Source organism: Centroberyx gerrardi, chromosome 4 (assembly GCF_048128805.1).
Source record: "Centroberyx gerrardi isolate f3 chromosome 4, fCenGer3.hap1.cur.20231027, whole genome shotgun sequence".
In the NCBI taxonomy this organism is placed as follows: Eukaryota; Metazoa; Chordata; class Actinopteri; order Beryciformes; family Berycidae; genus Centroberyx; species Centroberyx gerrardi.
Genome location: NC_136000.1, coordinates 5,173,888 through 5,197,587, shown reverse-complemented (window position 1 = coordinate 5,197,587; position 23,700 = coordinate 5,173,888). Strand labels below are relative to the sequence as shown.

The window sequence follows — 23,700 nt, the reverse complement described above, 5'->3', positions numbered from 1 at the left end:
AAATTTGACTCAACATTTTCATCTCTTCGTCATGTGAAAAGTTTAGCTAGCAGTTAAGTTTAGGCTAGTAAACAACGTTGATTAAGGTTAGGGGTAGAAAACTAAAACTATGGTTAAGATTAAGTAAGTAAAACAATTTAGTTCAGGTCAGGGTTAAGGTTTTGGCCTTCACTCACAGTAGAAAGGTTTTTGGCATGAGTTGGGGACGGTGCACATGGTTGTAAATCATGGGTGGTGACTTGCCAAATTGGCTGGAAGAGCATATGTTCAGCTTCACAGAGGGCCAGTGGCGCAATGGATAACGCGTCTGACTACGGATCAGAAGATTCCAGGTTCGACTCCTGGCTGGCTCGTTACGGCTTTTGTGATTGAAGTTGTCCCGAAAACCAGAGGGCTGGAGTACGATCCCCTCTGTGGCCGGACATGCTGAGGTATCCTTGAGCAAGACACTTAATCCCCTACCTGCTCCAGAGGGAACGCTTTATAAAATCAAACTGACTTTTCGTGTTACCGGACGTTCTCTCTAACCGCCGGGCCGCTTGTTATCTTTTCATTTGCAAATGCCCCCCAACTCTCTGATAATCTCTTTCACTCTCTCTCAGTTTTTCTCTCATTCTTATTTAACTTTCTCTCACACGTAAATACAAAAACAACAGGAAAGCGAGGGTCCTCCCCGGGGAGCAGGCGAGGGAGGAGGAGGAGGAGGAGGAGGAGGAGGAAGGAGGGATGAGGAAGGAGGAAGAAGGAGAAGGAGGAGGGAGGAATGGAAAAACAGGGATTACTGCCCTTCATTGTCCTGCTTCTAATCCCCCCGCTACTTCACACAAAACATTTGACACCTTTCAATGGCCAAGCCCAACGCTTCCAGTGGGGCACACACACACACACACACACACACACACACACCCTCAGGCATACACAAACTCACACACACGCAGCCACACACTAAAGACACACATGGAGGCCCACAAGCACGCAGACATATTCAATGTGTTCCCTCCCTCTATCCCCTCTGCTTCTCAGACGGCATGAAATCTGCCCTTCATTGGAGGTTGGGGGCACTCGTCTGTTGCCCCCCCTCCCCCACCCCCACCCTTCCACCTACCCCTCCGCTCCCCTTTCTCCTTCCTCTTCGCTTTCATCCATTCTCCATGGCTCCGCCCCCCTCTGGGGCCCCACAAGGCCTTTGTGCAGATCGATGGCCTGTGGCTGCAGCCTGGCAGTAGGGTTACCCAGAGTGCACCATACTCAGGGACAGGAGGGTTTTTTTTTTTTGGAGATACACAACTCTCAGTCATTCTTAATGGGGCACTTTCCTGCTTTTTTGTGTCACAGATCACATACCTGACTGTTCTGCTAGTGTTAAAGTGAGTGCACCCTCTTGTGTGGCTAAGCAGACCCCGACATTCAAGTCCTAACTGACTTCAAAAACCACAAAACCCTCATCATTTTCATTCATTAAAGGTGTGCTATGGTGCTTTATGGCAGAGCTATTGGTGCACCACATATATGTAGGGAGATATGTAGAGTCCATTGTTCATAGTAAGTCATGTATTATTCCTTTGTGCTGTATGTGAGGTCTTGTTGTCTTTGTAACATGTACATCCGTATGTTTCTGTACCAATATCACCATTCAAAAATTCTCTACACTTCAGATTTCATTTCAAAATGAGATTTGAAAAGATGGTGAAACCCATTCTACAAAATGACCGATAGCACAAACAAAACAATGAACAAAACAACACTTTTTTGAAGGTAACTGGTAACTGAAGTACTTGGTTGACAAAATGACACTTTAACCAACTTTAACTCCAACTGTTGTCTATCCAGTTGAGCTATGTTGACTCTAAGGCCACATCCACACTAATACGTTTTCGTTTTGAAACGCATAACTTTTGCTACGTTTACGCCTAGCGTCCACACTACTCCGGCGTTTTCGGACCCCTCAAACGGAGACTTTTGAAAACTGCTGCTGAACCCGTTTTAGTTCGAAAACTCCGGGATCGCGTTTTAGTCTGGACGGGCGGAAACGGAGGCTTTTGAAAACGATGACGCAAACACCCACGTTCGCTTCTTGATTGGGTCTTATCAGTCACGACGTCCGCCTTGACCGCCTTATACTCGCCGTTGCTGTTCTTCCTCCGTAGTATTTTCTGCAACTAAGCAACCAACCGCAGAGTAGACAATCTGCTTCCTGTTTACACCGGCACGCGCATGCCCAGTGTACGTGAATGGTCATGTGATATGCGTTTTCAGGCGTGTTAGTATGGACGGAGATTATTTATGAAACGCTTGTGTGGACGGAGATCGTTTTCGTTTTAAAACGCCGTTTTAAAACTGGGTAAGCAGGGAGCAGATAGAGCAGAGCCATAACTGCCAAACATAACTGTATTACCATTTGTTGCAATAAATGGTTTTATCTTGTGACTATATTGAACATATAGTGTTTTAACATAGCACTCTCAAACTCCTGTACCTTCGTCGCAGTTGGTGGTTAAAGTCGTTCTGCTCCTGCTTTTGTCGCGTCTTCGTCACTTCACAGGTGAGGTGAGACCTTGGCGACCTCTTGACCTGTCACACGCTACCCTCCCTCCCTCATTTGGAAAGAATTTATTTTCTGTTCCTTACTTCCTTTTCATTGCCCTTTTCTCCCCCAGCTCCGCCCCCTCGTTGCCCCCCTCCTGGGGCAGTTAAAGTGCAGCTGTCGCTCACAGCTCTCTATTATCCGCCCCAAGGGGTGAGCAGAGCGGGGAAGAGGAGGAGAGGAGTGAAAAAAGAGAGAGGAAAGTATGGGATGATATTTTAGCATTTCTGGGAAGGCGTGGGTGCAGTCCTGGATTACTTGAACAGGTGTTACCCCTGTTCCTTTCTGCCCCGCTCCCCTCCCCTCCCCATGAAAAAACTGTTAAATACGCCACAGTTGAATATCTGGTTAGAAGAAGCACACATCCTAAACAAAAGAATAAGACAATTTGTTTGTATGTGTGTGTTAGGGTTAGAGCAATGTATCGCTCTTTTATTAAATATAATTTTGTCCGCCTCAGATATAATGGAGGTTCCTCCCTGACCACCGCAACATTATTGAACTTTTATTTTCTTTGCATATTTTTATTTTTTCATTTTAATTGTTCAATAATGTTTTTTGGTCAAATGACTTAACATAGCATTCAAAGCCAGTAATCTATACCGGCGTTTCCCCTACGATTGAATAGGTGTAATAATAATATACAGAATTTATATTTTGAAAATACAAAAAAATACAATGAAGAAACTGTGAATTCCAGCATTCATTCAACCTTCCAAAATAACATTTTGTAATGGATATCTGGCTAAGATTATTTACAGTTGACAGTTCAAACATTACTATACTGGCTTTCTCATAGTAAATACTTCAACAATTCCTAACAAATGAGTCTCTATTGTGTATAGTCATAAAGTAGTTTAGGTAAAGTGTAGCACATCAATACAGAACAAACCAATACAGGTGTACAGGTGATGGTGTTAGATTACCTTGTGCTGTGTTCACATCGTAAGAAGTGGAAGAACAGGATGACGTTGCGTTCATGTGTTTATTGGAATTTGTTCTGTAACCATGATGTTAGGTTTCACAGCATGCTGTAGATATGCACAGGTTTGGTGGTTGATTCTGAGTAAGAATTGTATTCATGGATTTTGGAAAATTGAGACCATTGAATCCATTTTGTGTCAAAGCAATGAAAAATCCCTCAGTTTGGCTGTGGTGCCAACTGCATGAAGTGTTGAAAAAGTGAACTCAGTATTGAGAAATGCTTGTACCCAATTGTGGAGAAGCTGTAATTAAAATACTTCCCATCGGTCCCCACACATTGTGTGCTATCACACCTCCCTGCACCCTGCTTCCTGCCTGTCCTCGCTCTATCTGTCAGAGAAACTAATAGAAACGGTGATGAACTTCTCAAACTCATTTTAGGGAAGAAAAAAAAAGCCCTTCGCAGTCACAGAGGTACGATTACCGCTGCGATAACGCTCAGCAGGATCGAGAAAAAACCGACCCACGCCTGAACAGAAATGAATAAATACATTTAAGGAGGAAACTAAATTGGTGTTATGTCTTCACAGAGTAATTAAATTATATGTATGCGGAGCGGAGGTGGCGGCCGCAGGCTCACAGTGTCTCGACCCGGGCTACTTTACCTTGACCGGGAGGAAAGCAGGATGTAAACTGAACTGCGCCTGTCTGTCGGCTCGCCTGCCATCCAATCCATCTCACTCCTCAGGATCAGTTTGGCCGGGTTGAACGAGGGGTCAAGGCAATTTAACACTCCTCCTGCATTGTGAGAGGAAGGGGGGGGGGCTGGGCAGGTGGTGGTCAACTCTGCAAGGGCCGTCTGCATTCCTTGTGTGTGTGTGTGTGTGTGTGTGTGTGTGTGTTGGGGGTGGAGGGTGTGGAGGGGGAGACAGGAAGCAGAGCACTGCCAGTGGCAAACATAACATCATCATAAAAAGGATTGGTTTTGCTTGTGTGTGTGTGTGTGTGTGTGTGTGTGTGTGTAACTGTTTCTCTATGTGCATTCTCTATTATAGCCATTCATTTTATTTGAATGTATGTGTGGGTGTGAGTGGAGTGTGTCTGTTGTGTGTGTGTGTGTTTGCAGTGTGATTGTGTGCAACTGTGTATGTGCGTGTGTGTGTCTTTGTGACTGTGTGTGTCTGTGTGAGTGCATGCATGTGTCTGTGATTTGCATGTGTGTGTGTGTGTGTGTGTGTGTGTGTGTGTGTGTAATTCACATGCATGTGTTGCTGTGTGTTAGTCAGTACATGTTAGTCATTAGTTTTGGTCTCCAGGAACACAGAAGGAGGTAAAGTTGCCTTCTAAGGTTTCATGGCCATCATCAATGCAACATGAGCATGTATGAACCCCCCTACCCCCACCCCTACACACACACACACACACACACACACACACACACACACACACACACACACCGCCAAACTGGATTATAGCTCATTTCATTGTGTGTTGCCATGACAGTGACTTTCTCTCTGCTTTTGCGATCTTCCTCCCACGGTGACACCGGAGCACGTGTTTCATTGAGGGGAAACGTACCTGGAGGTGGCGGAGGGATTTACTTTCACCGGCGAGGAGACGGGATCCGGGCTGCGAGGGAGCGAGGGAGCGAGGGAGCGCAGGAACACGTGGGAGCCGCGACGCCGGAGCTCAGCTCTTCCCCGCTGGAACAGATGGCTCAACCCACTTACTTCCCCTTTACTGGATATTAGAGTGTCGTGTGGCTGCTATGTGGCTGCGCTGGCATCCGGCTCCGTGTCCTCTCCGTTTCCCATTAACCAGATGTTAGTTACATACATAGGTAGGTAGGTAGGTAGGTAGATAGATAGATAGATAGATAGATAGATAGATAGATAGATAGATAGATAGAAAGAATTGACAAGTGTTGATTTGAAAGTTGTTTGTCCACTCATACAGTAGCCTATAAACATTGATATGGTGTTGACTTTTACAAAAAATGTAATTTGACACTCTCACACTTTTGCTGTGAGATAGATAGATAGATAGATAGATAGATAGATAGATAGATAGATAGATAGATAGATAGATAGATAGATACTCAGCAAATTATCCACTGCTAATAAGTGTTGATTTTTCAGTAACTATTTGATTTGAAAGTTGTTTGTCCACTCCTACATTGATAGATAGATAGATAGATAGATAGATAGATAGATAGATAGATAGATAGATAGATAGACAGACACATATATATGAGTATGTATACTATACCTATAAATACTGGTATGATGTTGACTTTTACACTTTCAGTTAGACTGACACATGATTTTGCTGGATAGATAGATAGATAGATAGAATTGACAAGTGTTGATTTGAAAGTTGTTTGTCCACTCCTACATTGATAGATAGATAGATAGATAGATAGATAGATAGATAGATAGACATGTATATGATGTTGACTTAGTTAAATTGACACATGATTTTGCTGGATAGATAGATAGATAGATAGATAGATAGATAGATAGATAGATATGTTGTTTAGATGCGATGAGAAAAGTCACTTGTGTCCTGAGAAAATCCTTCCTGGCACTGCAGCATCCACCTTTCCTAATTCATTCTCTATGCAGTTGGATCACAGATTATTGGACAGAACAAGCTCTGCTCTCTTCTGTCTGACTACTGGAGGCAGCGGTGAACGTCGCAGACTGAACTAACAACGACCTACCAATGCAAACCGAGCTATCTTGTGGCACAGGAAAGCAGAAATTCAGCGGCGTTTCCCTTCACATGTCTCGTCACGGTGTTTTTTTTTTCGACGGAGCCTTGAAGAACGAAGCCGCCCCAACTCGTGTTACCAGAAGCCTCTTTCTGTCAGCATAATATAGCAGTGGTTTGCTAAACCTGCCTAAATCCCCCTTCGCTTAGAGGTTTAACATGTCTGAATTCCGGCGGAAGAGGCGAGCCGTCGACACAAAGAGGATATTGATTTCAGGCCGTTTCCTCTTCTTACCTTTCACCCAAGTGTCAGTCCGAAAGACGGAGGCCCAGGGGCTCGGTGTCGAAGCCCGGTGTCAGACTGTGCCCCAGTTACAAAGAGACACGGCGGTTCAAAGGTTGCCGAGTTTGTTCTCCGCCGAAAAAACCCCCCCCGGAGCCACCGAGTCTCGCTGGTGTAGATTCAGCGCAGGAATTTCCTAAGTAAATAGGTAATAAGGTAATATGTGTTGGTGAGTCCCGAGTTTCCCCCGTCAGAAGTGAAGTTTCTTTATGAAGATCGGAAACAGAATCTCTTTTCAATAAATGAATGAAGAATGTTGAAAAAACAACAACAAAGAAAACAAAATCATTAGCTCAAGTTCATCATTCAGGATCTGTAAAAAATATAAATTGCTCTGTGAAAGTGCTTTGTGAAAGTGATTTTGTCAACGAAGGACCTCAGTTACCTTCTGCCTTTTTAAAAGTACACTCAACTGCTTCAGTTTGGTGCTGCTGATCATTTTGGAAGAGTACAACATTTATATCTCAGTTTGGAAAGAAATTATTCACTGCGGTTTGTCTTGAAGAAATTGGTGCAGAGAGACATCTTACAGAGTTTTACAGGTTTACATATTCTACAAGGACAACAGGATCTCATATACAGTATAATACAGTAGTACATTATACATATCACTCATTGAATTCTAGGTCCTTAGAAGAGGATCATCCTTCGTCCGGTCTTGTGGATGGATGATGAAAAAACGTAGAAAGACTTCTGGTTTGCCCAAAGCAAACTCTGCTTTCTCCGCTCCAGGATCAATACTTTCATAATGGCTCTCGCTGGTGTTTTTTTCCTCTCCTTAAGTGGTGCTTCCCTTTCATAATGAAGACAAAAGACGAGGTGTGGAAGCCAAGCAGGAAACAGAGGGAATGGGAAGCGGCCTGGCGTAGCGAGGAGCGACCATCCTTCAGCGTACGCTCTCTCTCTCTTCTAAACGTTCTTGTGGATTTTCTTCTTGTGGATGCTATTGTGATCATGTGACTTATTTCCTTACGTCTGGCTTTCATTCAGCTCCAAACAATATCCAAAACCAAATTTCTGAGATGGCAGACTAAATGTAGTAATGCAATCCATGGAAGAGATGTGTGTGTCTGCCTGATAAAGCATTAAAAAAAACATGTTTTAGTGAATAAAAAGTAGCTCCTATCTAAATACATTTGAATGCTTTAGAATTAATGCGCACTTTCAGAAAGCCCTCATTGGACGAACGAGGTAAGAGTAGAATAAAATATAAACATTGGAACAAGGAAGTAGGCAAAATCCCATAGCAGCATCTCTGTATCATCAGAACAATGTTGCATTCCTAGAATAAAATAATAAAAGATACCTCTCCAAATGCTAACATTAGAATGCAAGCTCGACCAATTTCACCCTCACAACAATCTTTTCTTACACTTTTTTTTTTATACCAGAAGTCCCGCCTTAGAAAGCACATCTCACCAATCGCTAACATCCTCTATGTTTGTGAGTTTTTCCACCTGAAATTGTTCTTATGAAATGAATTAGAATAAGGTGCTTAACAAGCAAATTTGATTCTTCGACATGTACATCATATCAGTTGGACCTAATAATAATAATAAAAAGCTTGTTTCTTATCTATGAGACCTTCAAAATGTAGAGGCAAAATGTAGGATATTTATGTACTCCCTCTAGCTACAGGTTACAAAAAAAGAAAAAAAAATGCAGGAATTTCATAAGGGAGAAAGGGCACTCTGGAAAATGGGCTTAACATTCACCTTAGCCTAAGTGATCCTTTAATCCCCCCGTGTCAGCAAGCATCCGCCCTGCTGAAGTGCCCTCGAGCAAGACACTGAATCCCCTCAGCTCCCGGGGCGCTGCGGTGCAGCTGAAGCTCATCTTATAGTCAAACGTAACATAAACATAACGTTAAGTACGAATGCGTTTTTATACTCCTGCGTTGATGTGAGCATAGCATGTCGTTGAAATCCCGAACACCAAAATGAAACATAGAAGAGAGGAACAGGAAGCAGACGTGACGACAATCACCAGTAAAAACAAAAATGGATGCAAATATAGCAAGCTGCAGCTGGAGGAATGGGATGTGTTGGAGCAGCTGGATCGCCCCTATCAACCAATCAGAGTGTTCGACTCCGCGTAGACTCGATGCAAAGTGGAGATTCTTGTGCAGGTACGCAACACCTACACAGAGACCCTTTCCAACCCCAAATACGTGTCAAATAGTGTCAGATTACACGCAGAGACTCTGTTTTCATTAAAATATAATATGCGCTTGACCCTGACCTCTGACCTAACGAAAAGAGAATCTGTCCTTCAGGGATCAATAGAGCGTCACACATTATGGAGTGAGCCGGGGAGTGAGGTGGAGCACGGAGAGCATCTGGGTGCCGCAGCGAGGGAAAACATTACATTACAGCCACTAAAATATTTACTAGCCTCCGTCGGCTCCTGGGCCTCCAGTCTTCATCAAGTGCCAGGTCCTGCCAGCCGGTGTGGCCCCTGCTGTTTGTTAATGGACTTCATTCGCCGCCACGGCCTCTGACTGCAGGACGGCGGCTGCGTCGTGCCCTCCAGGCCGTGTCCAACCGCACACGCATGACGAAAAAACATGTTAGGGCTGTTGTGTGCAAAGCTGGATCGAGAAGAAGGGAGAAAAAAACATGTAATTCATTAAATCACTGATGAATCACATGAAAAACAGTGATTTAATAAATGAAGCGTTTTTTCTCCCTTAGGTGGGAAGTAACAAAGTAAAAATACCTTGTCACTGTACCCAAGTAAGATTTTCAAGCATCTGTAAGTTTTTCTTTCACTTAAGACTTTTTACTTTTACTCACTACATTTCAAAAGAAAAATCTATGCTTTCTACTCGACACATTTTCAAAACAGACTTGTTGCTCTCGGGGAAATCATCAACTGATTTTTTTTTTTTTTTTTTTCGTACCAGACAGCTTCCATCCCGGAAGCAGCTGATCAAGAGCCAGATGTGATTGGCTGCTTGTTCACCAAAGCAACACCAAAAAAAAGGAGGGAAAGGGATGGAGAGAAGCAACAGGAGAGAGAGAGTTAACTTTAGTGATTTGAGCTGCAGACTCTTTCTCATCTGGGATTCAGAGGAACGCTCAACAGAAAACCAGTTCAGAACATTAGAAATGACTTTTTTAGAGGACTATACTTTTACTTTTATACTTTAAGTAAATTTAGGACCATGTACTTTTATACTTTTTGACTTGAGTACAGGATTTAAAATGGCACTTCAACTTCTACCAGAGTATATTTTTAGATGAGTAATTGCCATTTCCACCTCTGCTCAGTGGTTATTTGCAAGCACGGGAAGACAAACCTCTGCAGTAAGGGAATTAGGGAACGCACACACTGCATAGACCGACGTCCACACAATGAAATGGAGATTATTTACAGCGCTAAGAGACTGTGTAGACTAAAAGACCGGCAAATTAGGGTTAATGCCGCGTGGAGACGCAGTGTCTGTGTCGTTGCTATTTCTAGATGTCTGCAGAAGGAAACTCACTGCCTCAATAGATGTTCAAGCCTTCGAGTCTTTTTAGGTGCAATTGTCTCGATTGATACTAGTGAGGAAACCTGCACGCTTTTAGCACTTTTGTTTCAATTCAGCTCCATTTAAGTCAAACTTTTATTGTCTTGTAAGGGAAATCTGGTTTGCAGGCAGGGTTTATGATGAAAAAAAAAACTCATAAAAAGGCGTTTTAAATGTATCACATGGGGGGAAAAATCGTATGGGACGGAGTCAGAAGCTCGATCTAGTGCAATAACAAAAGTGGCTCATCAGTGCTTTGAAACACAGCTGACCTACATGTCGCTTGAGAGAAGCTCTCTCTGAACATCACATGCTGATAAGACAGCTCCCATTCACCTCGCCGCTCCCATTCACAGACAGAGAGCGAGCTTCTCATTCAGACCAAGGACAGGCTCCGTCTGTCTGCCTCCCTCTTGCCTTTTTTTTTTTTTTTTTTCTTCCATTTTAAGCCTCTGCCGGCTAATGGTCGAATATGATGTGTATTTATTTATCTTGCTGCCGCTGTTGGCCTGGCAACGGAGACGCAGGATGAGTCAAACTGCTTTAGAGGACGGACAAAAAGAGACAGGGGTGTCTATATTTACCTCTTTTTCTCTGAATAAGGGCAACATTAAATATGAGAGATACTGATGATGAGGGAACAGAGGCAAAGAGGAAGAGGGCGATGGTAGGCTAGAGGTTACAGAAGCAGGTTTTCTCAGTCCGCCTGCTGTCTATTCATGTGGTGTCTTCATTAAAGTCCCCATGAAATGACCTCCCATGCTCCCATGCTGCACTAGTAGGCGTAAATATAAATTTCTAACTAATAAAACCAGCAGAACATTTGAACAATCTCACCCCTCCGCACCCCAAACTGCCTTTCTCTCCCTGACTCATTTTCCATTGGTTTAGACTTTTGAATGACCCCTCACTGCATTATGTCCCGCCCCAACATCCTGTTTCAACAGGAAATGCATCAAATCCAGGAAGTAAAGATGCCATTTCACGGGGTCTTTAAAGGAAGATCCACCCTCAGATCCTCCTCCACTGTTAAATATCATCAATTTGTGTTAAATGCCTTCCAGGAGTTATTTTGTGATGAAGTGTTGTGATTTACTTGTTTGGTAGTGTTGGGGATAACATGTTACAACGTAATGCGTTACTGTAATCACATTACTTCTTCCTGTAAAGGAGAAAATTAAGGCATTGCTGTTCCAATTTCAGTAATCACATTACAGTTAGTGATCTAACAGATGGGCTGTTACTTGTTTACATTATTTAGACTCTTTAACCTCTTTATTGGCATGGGCTAATAGGGTATCTATCGAAATATTCCCTTTGTCTTATCCTGCCTTCATGTCGAAAATAACGAAATAACGGAAATGTACATGAACGAGCCAACAAAGTGGTAAAAAACGACTCGGAAAGTCTGAATGTAATGCTGTAGGCTCTATCTTTGTTAAAAATCTTAAAAGGAAGATTTTGTGTCTGTCATTATTTAGACTGCTGGTAATGTGAGTTTAGCTCTACAATATTTATTGGCCCAATGCTGAGCACAGTCGTTTTAGGGTGTAAAGCAAAAGTAATGTAACGAGTAGTCTAACTAATTACTTTATCTCAGGGAGTAATAAGTAAAGTAATTCATTATTTTTAAGAAAAGTAATGAGTAATGTGTCATTTATTACTTTTTTCCAGTAGTGACCCCAATACTGTCATTTGTCATTTCCCTCAACCTGTCTCGTCTGCTTATGCTTCAGTTAGCGATTTCCTGCGTTTCCCAGAATGCTATTCAACAACCCCCAGAGAACAGACGCCAACTTGTTGGGAGCAATAGCCACAGCATAAAAAGAGGAAGAGAGCAAGAGTTTTTCCAGTCGAGAAAAAGTGAAAGTCACGCACCCTTCATTAAAATGTCTTGTAGCTGCATTGCATTCTGGTCTCTCTCCTGCTCCTGTGGGTGGAGAAATCGGTCTCTCTCCTCTTCTATGATGGATTTCTCCCTGTATGATTGTTGAACGTCTCTTGGTGCAAAATGGCGGCTCTAGAAAGAAGCCCTCGCTCTTTGATTCTGAGGGACTGACACCAAAACCTGACGTTTACCGCTGATGTTTTCGATGAAATGCTGAAACATTTTCTGCTATAAAACTCCATTGTAGCTGCTGGAAATACCTGGATGTGACGTCAGGTCGTCTACTATTGGACCCAGAAATGCAAGGTAGCCTACATCACCAATAGCTGTTTTTTTTTTAACATTGTTTAAGTGTTATAGGATGGATTTTTCCTTTAGGCCCAGTTACAACAGTGTTATTATAGGGGTAGCATCAAGCAAAAATCTGAGCTACATCTGTGTGCATGTTAACAATCCTTTGAAGTATTCTGTTTATCACAGTAAATGGCAAAGTGTGTTGGGATGCTGAAGTGCTGTTTCCTCCCACTGGCTCCCTTATTAGCTCTTTCCCCTGTTCTGTCGCTGAAGTGGCACAGTTGTGTCAGCAGTATTACTCATACCTGGGCTGGATACTGGGCAGGCAGGCCGGCTTGGATCTGCCTTAATCACCCACTTCCTGTTCCTCGGCGTGCCAGCGACCCGCTGTGGGCGGACACCGATGACGGGAAACAACGTAGCCAAACCAGCGAGGAAGAGGAGGGAGCCAGTCAGAACGCTTGACTGGGATATTATTATGCCTGCACAAATAGAGGAGAGATAGACGGGGAAGAAAGGAACTCGCAACGACATCAAAGTACGTAGACGCAGGATCTAATCGACCACCGCAGCACCTCTAAACTCTGTTATAATAATTAACGGATAGTATGAGAAAGATAGAGCATAGCAGACAGAATAAATGAAAGAAAAAGTTATACACAAAACCCTAAACCCTAAACCCTAACCGTAAACCCTAAACCCTAACCCCTAACCCTGCCCAGTCGTTGGACGAAGCAGGGAGAGTCAGAGGATATAATTTTAAAGACGTAACCTTAACCCAAAAGCCAACATTTTGAGCCAATTATTAAAATAAAAAATAAAATAAAAACCATTTTCATGCCCAAAAAAAATACCCCCAGAATGTTATTCTTGGCAGGGTGAAAAAGCCTCTGAAAGCCTCTAAATGCCACAACATTTAGACCAGTGGTTCTCAATGTGGGGTCCGGGGACCACCAAGGGGTCCTTGAGGGGGTTCCAGGGGGTCCCCAGCAAATTGATTAATTGTTAAACTTCAGCATTACTTCATTTAGAAGTTAACACAATTAGAGAATGTAGAAGAATAACTGTTTTGGTCACTGTTATCTCTCTACCTACAATACAGATAGTCATGGGATTCTGGACAAAATCATATCTAACAATAAAAATATTCTCAGATTTGGGTTTGAGAGACAAAATTTTATCAAATGGGGTCTGGGGCCCAAATGTGGACAAATTAGGGGTCCTTGATATGAAAAAGGTTGAGAACCACTGATTTAGACCATGATATGATAATAAAACTATCCATTGAAACCAAGGTTAACAATAATAATCATCATTAATTAATTAATTTATTCATTCATTCATTGTCTTTACAAGCTTATTCCTATTCAGGGTCACAGGAGGTTAGATGACATTATAATAACAATAATGATGACCTATTTATGCATACTTGTGTGGAATCTGATCAAAAGGTCACATTAGAATAATGTTAGGGCTTCATAGAGAACTAGTGTAGATCAATTCCACATTAAATATGTAATCAAGCAAACTGTCCATCATATCAGAGGTGGACGACACTGACTGATATCCAATTTTTAATGTATCGGCCTTGCATATTGGTAGTAAAGTAGTATCGAACTGATGAAGCTAGGGTGCGTTTAGAAGAAAAGCATCAATTATTTTCTGAATGCTGATCATTAAGTGGAGGTCACAGCTTATCCACCTTCTTATTTACGGCCACATCGCTGCTCACTAACAAATACATGTACGCTGTCACCCCAGACAACCGTATTCAGAGAGAGAGCGTTGAATACAAGAGACATTATGGAGTGTAAATGAGAGAGGGAGGCCAGTGGGAACAGACAACAGAGTGGAAAAAACCCTGCATCAGTGAAGTGGGCCTAATACCAGGTCTGCCTGTGTGGGCTGGATGTGCTGTTTTCTCGCCTTGTTCTCTCATTTTGTTATTTTTAAACGGCTTTTAAATGATAATGACTATTTATACTCCTCTTCAGTTGGCCGCGTGGGCTCGATGGAGACAGCAGGGATGATTCACAGCCGTTAGAAACCGCCTTTTGTCAACCACTGCTTCTCTCTCTCCTATGGCTCTCCCTCTCTTTCTATCTCTGTCTGTCCTTCTCTCTATCTCTTTCTTTCTTTGTCTCCCTCTGTTTCTCTTCCCTTTGTGTATCTGTCTCTCCTTCCATTGCTTGTCTCCTTCCAGAGCAATAATAGAAAAATCATTGTAGTCGGTTCAGGTAGCGGCTGCGTGGGGGAGAAGGACACGTCGACTCAAGGTTTATGGAGGAGCCAAAGATAGTCTTCGAAGGAGACGTTTCATAAGTCTCCAGTCTGACTCACGCTGGATTTAAAGGAACCAGGTTAAGTTGTCATTAAAAGTTTTTGAAATAGAAGGTGCCATAAAATGCCCAAAACCACAAAGACTGTGTGCAAGCAGTCTTTTATCCCATATGCTATAGAGCTCAACAGTGACCGCCCACTTTTGAACTGCTCCGGTTCCAGGAAGTGAATTTCCCATTCATTCCTCCATTGACATTTCAGAAAATCCTTATATAAAGAGTTTTAACCCTGGAACCAAGCCAACCAACAATCGTGACCATAAAACATTTGATTCGGAGCAAAAAATAAATAAATTGGAAAACGGAAAAAAAGGCAAAAAAAAAAAAACCTTTGCATTTTTTTCTGTTTCCCAATTTTTTTTGCTCCGAAACTCTTTCTATAAGGATTTCTGAAATGTCAATGGAGGAATGAATGGGAAATTCACTTCCTGGAACCGGAGCTGTTCAAAAGTGGGTGGTCACTGTTGAGCTCTATTACCTTTATAGGTTTTCAAGTGCAACGACACACCCTCTGGCAGCCATATTGGAGGTCCTCAGCTCTTGAAAAGAACGGCTGAGAAAAAGCTTGTTGCATTTCTAAATTTACTTTGCCATCTCAACAGTATGGAACAGACATGGTACATTTCTGTGCTGTTTTTGACTGGGAACTATATGATCATTTCATCAATAATAGGCTACATCTGGCTAATCAGCTTGTTAACCTGCCTGCACTGCCTTGTTAACACATCTGATTTGCACAATAGCTAACGTTATTGCTATTGCTTGTGTTAGTAGTGGCTAGTAGTTGCATGTTACCAGTTGTTTCACTAATTTGGCCTGCTGGCTAGTTAGCTAGCTAACAAAGCCAAAAACTGTTTAGTTTCACTGAGCTCTTCTCAAACTACAGTTCAGAGTGTTATGGAGTAGAGACAACTCGATCTCACACAAATACAGAAAATGAACACGAACTCTGGACTCGTATTATGTGAAAATAACATTTCTCCACCGCAAATTGAATTACGTTCCAAAGGTCGGCTAACAGTTAAGTTTAGGCAAGTAAAACAACTTGGTTAAGGTTAGGGAAAGGGCTTGGTCATGGTTAAATAAGAACAACCTTTGCTAAAAATGAAAATGTGACTCACGGTAGAAATGTCCTTCTTAAAGGCTGGGAATTGAACCCAGGTCACCGGCATCAAAGACAAACTCATCCGCCCATCCACCCCACCCCCCCACCCCCCTTTCCAGTGCGCTACTTCAATGTGACACTACTTCCTGTTTATAGTTGTGTCTCCTTCATGTAACAGTTTTGTGCTGGGAAAACAATAATTTTAACACTTTACGTGCCACCAACACGCAATTTGGTGTTAAGTCGCATTTATTTCACGTTTTTCTGTGAGATCAGGTTGAGTAGAGACTAGAGCTAAAGGAAGCAAATCTACTTTATCAGACTATTCACTTTTACTTGGAACGTTAATGAATTGAGCTACAGCCACACCACAACAATCATTTTCAAGTATCTCTCTCTTTCTAGCCTGGTTGTATTCAGACATTATTTGCACACAGTCAGTTCTCCTCCGGACCTCCATCATGCCAGCCATGGTTGCTAGGAGATTTGTGACACTATTGCTCCTCTTGCACTTGAAGTGGAATATTTGCTAGAGGCGTTGTTATGTTGTCCTTGTGTCTTCTGGTGTTTGATTATGTATTTGCTGTATCGTGTCTGGATCTGCACGCCTGCTGTGCATCTCACTCTGTTCAGTAGAGCTTTGTGAATGTCAACACTGGCTGTTCACTACACCTGACCCACTGAAGATCTGTCAAACCTGTGAGTTTCTGTCAAAATAAATGGTAGGAAGGGGGCAGTTAGAGGAGTTTGGAGGTTAGAGGAGCAGATGGTTGCTCAAAACTTAGACAAACTTGGGTAGGGGAAGTGAATGAGCAGTGCTATCCTCCCTCAACTACTACTGTTGAGGTGCCCATGATCAAGGTACGTAACCCTCCTATTGTGTTGCAGTCAAATCTGACCAATTTACAATTCTTGCTGTCATAAATATGCTTTTTTTGATCTGATTGCCATAAGGCTTCCTGACACCCTCTACACTAGGTATCAGAACACAACATTTTTGTTAGTGAGGGCTAGGTGTTTTATTCGAATTTAGGACATCTGTGTTGTTTCTGGTCAAATCTGGGCGGCCATAGAAGATGAAAGGGTATGACTATAGTAAAGAGCAAAGAGCACCTAATTCAGAGTTCAGAGTTTAGTTTTGTAACCATGTCAGCTAAGAGTAGCTACATTTCTAACAGTATCTGACATCTGTAATAGTAGAAACACAACATATGTCATTATGTGGGGCCATACAACATATGGCACAGTTTCAAAATTAGTATCCTGGCTAAATGTTTGTTCCCAATACTGCAAGTGTTGCTGGAATCTATTATTTTCCAGTGTTACCTGCCCATTCCATGCACCTTGTCAGTAGGTGAAGTTGTGCCAGAATTCCCTTCCATTACATGGATAAATGCCAGGTTGTGATAACAGATCAATATTTTCCTCTAGTCTTTACTACATTCATAATAATACATTAATTGTGGTTATTTTTCTTAAAAACGAGTGGAATAATTTCAGTTAAATGTGGGCTAGAGATTATAAATTATGAGAATAAGTGTATATCTTGTTTTAATGATTAGAAATTAAGTTTGTCCAAAGGTGTAACACAGCATGAGGCAGGAATCTAATGTTTAATGGTTGCTACTAAAGAGTTTTAAAGGCCTGCCCGAAAAAAGGGCGAAGCACCATAAGTGGGACCATGCCGTTGATAAAACACATGGTTTAACACCTCAGTGGCACCAGTGGAGTTTCTTATTGGCCGACAGTGGAAGACTGTGGCTGTACTGGGAAGCTCCTATAGGTGTGAATGTGTGGATCTGTATGAGGATGAAGCAGCTGGTGGTGCTGAAACAGAGCATGTGTCTTCTGTCAATTTTTTCTTGGATTCCCGGGATCGGAACCAGCAACTTTCCCGTCACGAGCCCGCTTCTCTAACCATCCAGACTGCTGCTGCCCGGATGCTCATGATAGTAAATGCTTATTATGGTATAAACCGTGGAAATCGGATGTTTCCCCTATCCCTTTGCCTGTATCTAGGACAGCTCACAGTAGCACGTGCGGCACTTGACAGGCAGCCATATCAGCACCCTGCAAATCCATCTGACTCGCACATGGATCATTGTGGGAGATGGGTGATGGGTGATGGGGCCCGGGGTGTTTTGAGGAAATGGAAGCATATTCACAACTTGTAAAGAGGCAATTCCAGCGTTTCGAATGGCCTAACTATTTTTGTCACCAGCAGCAAAGCTTGTCAGGTGAGGATTTGGTGGTTGTGATGGGATATCTGAGAGAATTGAGAGCACATCCACAATGTTGTTAAAAAAAAAGGCAATCCTTGCAATTTGAGCTTTGTAACTATTTTTGTCACCAGCAGCTCAGCCTGTCAGGTGAGGATTTTTATCCCTGCTTTTGTCGATTTCGGCGGCAGGTGACATCACTGTCTGGTGGAGTTATGGAGGAAAGTTTATTTATACCCGGGTTAGACTGGAAGCATTCTGCCTCAGGATCCTCTGTTTAACCCTTATTCAATAATAATAATAATAATTGCAATAATAATTACATGATAATGTATTCCTCACTGTAGGGAGGATCCACAGGGAGGTCAGAGGTCAGTCAGCTACAGAACAAACGCCCCTGGAGCTGGATGGTTTGAACATGGGTGCTCTGGTTGAAGCTGGTCTCCCTACACAATACGCCACCCGGCTGCTTTAACTTATTTAGAGGGAAAGCTGTCTAGGGTGCGTTCAGATGACACCTTCTGCACGTGTTTATGTTTGCTCCTTTTGTTTTTCTATGGCGCTCGGGGGATCGGTGCTCTCTCCTCTGACAAAACGATGCGCCTCACGTTCTTATGAGCGCACCATAGTTGAAACTGCTTCTACTTCTGCGCAGAATGATTGTTGGTCAGTTCTGAGATATTTAGCATAAACGATTTGACAAACAAGCTGGCAAAACTGTTTTGTACTTTCTGTCGTTTTAAATGTTTAACCTCAATAGGTTCTTTAAAAAGCAAAACAAAAAAAACACCACACAAACCTAAAATATCATTCAAAGATCATGAATATTTGGATAACTCAATGTCGATTAAAAAACAGCAAGAGAAAACCCTTTAATTCCAAGTTAAAAATGGCCAGGGTGACTACCTGAATGGGAAGGGAGGGTTTTTGTTTTTTTTGTCTGCCATGTAATAATCCCAGTAGTTGACTCTTCTTTTCCCCTCCCTTCCAAAAACCGAATTAGCTCATTTCCATATGAAAACAGGTGATTAGAAAGTAGCAACAAGCTCATAATCACATCACATGAGTGAGCTGCTCTGCAGAGTGTGTTATGGTAAACTTCAGACATCGTCATGGCTAAAAGTTGAATTTGCTGTCCATATGTCCGCTGTGTGGACTATTTTTGGAAAATTAGACAAGGTAAGCATGTTTTTTTTGTTTGTAAACGTGTTACAGTTCTCTGCTTGGGACAATAACATCTAAATTCATATTTGCATAGATGAAAACAGAAATTATTTGGAGTGTGGACCTGTAAGTCCCACAGTTAAATATGTGGGCAATTGCGCATGTTATGTTGAGTGTCCAGAAATAATTGGTAATATAATTGGTTGAGTGAAGGGCTGTAAGTCCCACATCAATGTGGGCATTTCAAAACCAGCTGAGTGTCGCATTTAGGTCGACTTCTAGCTGCATGGCATGACCATGACACGTTTTATTGCTGTCATTTCATTATTCACTGACATTGTTTCCTACGTTCAAAATAGATATCCTATGAAAGTATTTGTGTTGAATATTAATGCGTAACTACTCAAGCCAGAATTTGTCTGGTAAATGGTTGAAGCCATTGCAGTTTCCTTGATGTGTTTATGTATGATTAGGATATCTCACAGCCAAGTATGTGTGCATTTTTATGTTGTGCACAGTGCAGTGATATCTTTAGTCCACTACTTGAAGGGCAGGTTTGTAAAAACCCATCGTTTTGGACAAAATGAGCATTATGTAGCCTATGCAATAATCAAATATTGTTTTAGGTCCCCAGTAGTCGGAGCTCTAAGGTCATATAGTCGGTCATTTAGTAATGTTTAGGCTGTTAGGTCTACAGTAAGCTGTATGGCTGCACTGAGCACCACCGTGCCTCCAATGCGCTCGTTGTCTTGATATGTTCCTGAACCTTCCCCGACTCGCGGGAACACCGACCCCTCGGTGTTCCGGGACCTCATCATTTACAAATGAAGCACTGCATACCACAGCCACGGTCTGCTGCAGTAATCTGCCGCAGTAGTTGAAGGCGGGGTGCCTTGCTCAGGGGCATCGCAGCAGTAGTTACTGAGGGAGAGGAGACTGTTCGTCATTCACTTTCTCCATCCTGAGGAGGAAGAACCAGACTGTCTCAGGCTTCTCTGTACAACCAGACAGATAAACCTCTCAGACAAAGCATCTCACATTTACAGCTGTAAAAATGAGTCAAATTAATTTAATTTTTTTTTTTTTTTTTAATCGAAAAATTCATTTCTGTAAAAGTTGTACTTTTACAGAAGTTAAATGTGTTTTGCCAAAATGTCAGACTGTTCTGGAGCAAAGTCGAGGCCGTGTTGACAATATACGCCTGCCTCGCTGTGGAAAGTGCGTGGGCTGTAATAGAGAACACTGTGTATTACACACATACAGAAACACACACACACACACACACACACACACACACAGAGCAAAACCATGAGTCCCAAAACAAAGCTCTTCATTCTGGCCTGCCCCCCACTCCAGACATTCCTTCCCAGAATTCCAGAGGGCGTAGGTGGGGTCAGAGGTCCCAACGACACAAGTGATGGTTTTAACAGCAGGGAAGCATGTTAATGAAACCCCCTTCCACACACACACACGCACACACACACACACACACACACACACACACACTGAAGGTGGTGGCTGCTATGAAACAGAGACAGGGCTGTCAGTGATACAGATAAGTCCGTCCATATTACATTCAGCTATCTAGCCCACCAAAGATCATTGTGTGTGTGTGTGTGTGTGTGTGTGTGTGTGTGTGTGTGTGTGTGTGTGTGTGAGAGAGAGAGAGAGCGAGAGAGCGAGAGAGAGGCCTGACGAAGTGAAACATTGCCAGATAATGCATTTATTTACTATGCAAGTGTAGACAGTGTTAATTTTGAAGAAAGATAAATCTTTTATGATTAAAAGTACATTTAGTACATAGTAATAATAAGTAATAAAGTACATTAAAAGTACTCATTCTAAGTTGCTTTGGACAAAAGCATCTGCTAAATGATGTAATGTAATGTAAAGTACAAAATGAAAGCAAATGATGGCACAACAGATAGTAACTTGACTTTAGTTAACTTAATGATAATAGCAATTTTTTGCGGGTTGGATCCTTTATATTTTAGAGACATTCCAAAATGAGACGGTCACTATTTGAAAAAATGAACACGTACTCTTACAACATGATTGCTGCTATGAAGGTAAATCACATTATGGGAGACTATTTATAGTTCATCCTAAGACATTTGCTTGCAGAATAGTTCTGTTTTGACACCAGAATCATGTTTGTTTTCGAAGTGACGACTGATGAATTGAATTTCAGGTCGGCAGTATTTCTGAATGAAGCCCTTCACATGAATCCTCCGTTCGCAGTGTGAGGAACAAGAGAGCGGAGGAGTCTGGGGCGTCCGGGGCGTCCGGAGGCTTCGTGTCTGAGCGCCACACACTCCACCGGCCACCGGGGAGGGAAAACTCTAACAAGCTTTTTGATTAGCCGTCCGTCTGCCGGCCAATTAGGAGAAAATTAACCACCTGCCAGCTCACAGACCGTCGCAACTCTATCTCTCACTCACTCTCTCTCTCTCTCTCTCTCTCTCTCACACACACACACACACACATATGCGCAACACCCCTCCCACATCCTCGTCCCTCACTCTCACACAAACACACACGCATACACACCTTAACACATCACACACACACTCTCTCAGACAAATATACAGCTCTCCTGTACCAACTCTCACTCATACAAACACCAACCACCAACCCCTCTCACACACACACACACACACACACACACACACACACACACACTTAAAACAAGTGCCATGTTTGTTGGAGGAGTTGGTTTCACTCTCTCCCCCTCATATTTTTTCTAGTGTCAACTTCCACTAAACCCTCCCCCACCCCCCCAACACATACACACTCACACACACACACACACACTTACACACACATCCTCCAGGATAACAACATTTGGAGTGAGGCCAAACCTCATTATTATAATCATTAATGGGAGGTGTTATGGGGTGAGGAAGGTGTGTGTGTGTGTTGCCATGTGTTTCTGTGTGTATATTTCGGTATGTGTGTGTATGTGTGTGTGTGTGTGTGTGTGTGTGTGTGTGCATGAGGGTAAAGTAGGGGCGGGTGTGATCACGCTGGCACATCCGCCGACAGGAAGTGTTTTTTTGTTTTTTTTGTTTTTTGCGAGCCGGTCCATCTGTTGCTTCCGACGAGGTTCGGTCACAGCGTGTTCCCTGGGCAGGATTAATAATCTGGTCAGAGAGATAGAGGGAGAGAGAGAGAGGGAGAGAGAGAGAGAGAGAGAGAGAGAGAGAGAGAGAGAGAGAGAGAGTTGGAAAGTGTGATGGTGTAAGCAATGAGATTGTGGGGATTGGCAGTGGACATGATAGCATGGCTGGCATGCAAGAGGGTGTGTGTGTGTGTGTGTGTGTGTGCATGAGTGTGTTGTGCACAAGTTTGCACCCTTTTATGTCTATGAGCGAGCCTGTGTGCTTGTGGAGGCAGTGTGTGTGAGTGTGTGTGTGTGTGTGTGTGTGTGCAATTTTGGAACTTGTAACACGATCTGCGAGGGCAACAGGAAATTGCTGGAGTGGATGGAGGGGGAAGCAATGTGACATGAGACGGGTGGGTGTGGGGGGGAGGATGGGGGGTGATGGAGGGATGGATGGCAGAGGAGGAGGAAGAGAGGGGGGGGGGGTGGGGGGGTGGAGGGGGGGATGTGGAGGCTGCTGTCAACGCACTGTCGCTTGTGGGTAAGAGGGACAGGAACCGTTAGCAGAGGATTAGCGGCTGCGCCAAGTTTAGCCCCGCAACCTGTTGCCTTTATTTGCGCGGCCCTAAGAGCCTTACCAAGCGGCCGGAGGCCAGTGGGAACTGGGGCAGCAGCGCTCCGCACGCATCCCACACCCGGATGGGATGCCCATATTCGCTCGTATAACGGATGTGGCATTGTCAACAGCGATGTGTGTCTAGTGGGACGACATATATCGGTGTTAGTTTCCAACGTGTATAAGCGGAAATAAGTACGATTTTTACTGTCCCATAGCATAAAGTACGAATAATATATCAGAGGGTGGTTGATAGGGTTGCTGATCAATACCAGTGACTCAACATTTACTTCACCAGGTGCTGATTTCACGCTTTTAAAACTCAAAACTCACTTTCTGGCCTGTTGTCTGCTTTGGAACAAAAACTCCCCACGCATTGGCATTTGCAACTGCAAGATGGAGGATGGTGCTATGAGCGAGCACCTGGCGCCGCGTCGTGACACATTTCAGCTCCAAAAACTAAAAAAAGACTAAAAAGCCTTTACTTAATTTGGTTTAGTTTACTTTTTAATTGAACATGTTGATCTATTACCGCTTCACTAGATATTTCCGTTGGATTTCAGCTGTAATTAGCTAGCTTACTCGCCGCTGTTGTGAACATGTGACTTTATTGTTTGTGTCTATTACAGGCCACCACAGATCAAGAGGGTGGAAGAGGTGTGTGTGTGTGTGTGTGTGGGGGGGGGGGGGGGGGGGGGGGGGGGAGTTCTATCGATATTGTTGTAATTCCTACTGGTTGCAAATACAGCATGTTGTTATCAGCATAGGGCTTGTTACTCAAAAAAGTAATGTATTACTCATTGCTCATTTCAAAAATATTTTGCTTTACTTATCAATCACTTGGAACTGTGTTTTGTTGCATTACTTTTCTGTCACCAAAATTTGCATTTCCAAA

At 42.9% G+C, this 23,700-nt stretch overlaps 1 protein-coding gene and 1 non-coding gene across 2 annotated transcripts in view; one reads left to right on the top strand and one right to left on the bottom strand.

Moving 5' to 3' along the window:
- Window positions 1-23,700, bottom strand: part of LOC139931898 (solute carrier family 23 member 1) — a 123,225-nt gene that overhangs the window by 96,639 nt on the left and 2,886 nt on the right. The window lies entirely within an intron of this gene.
- On the top strand, window positions 281-353 carry trnar-acg (transfer RNA arginine (anticodon ACG)). The gene has a single exon. It is a non-coding gene; the product is annotated as a tRNA-Arg (tRNA).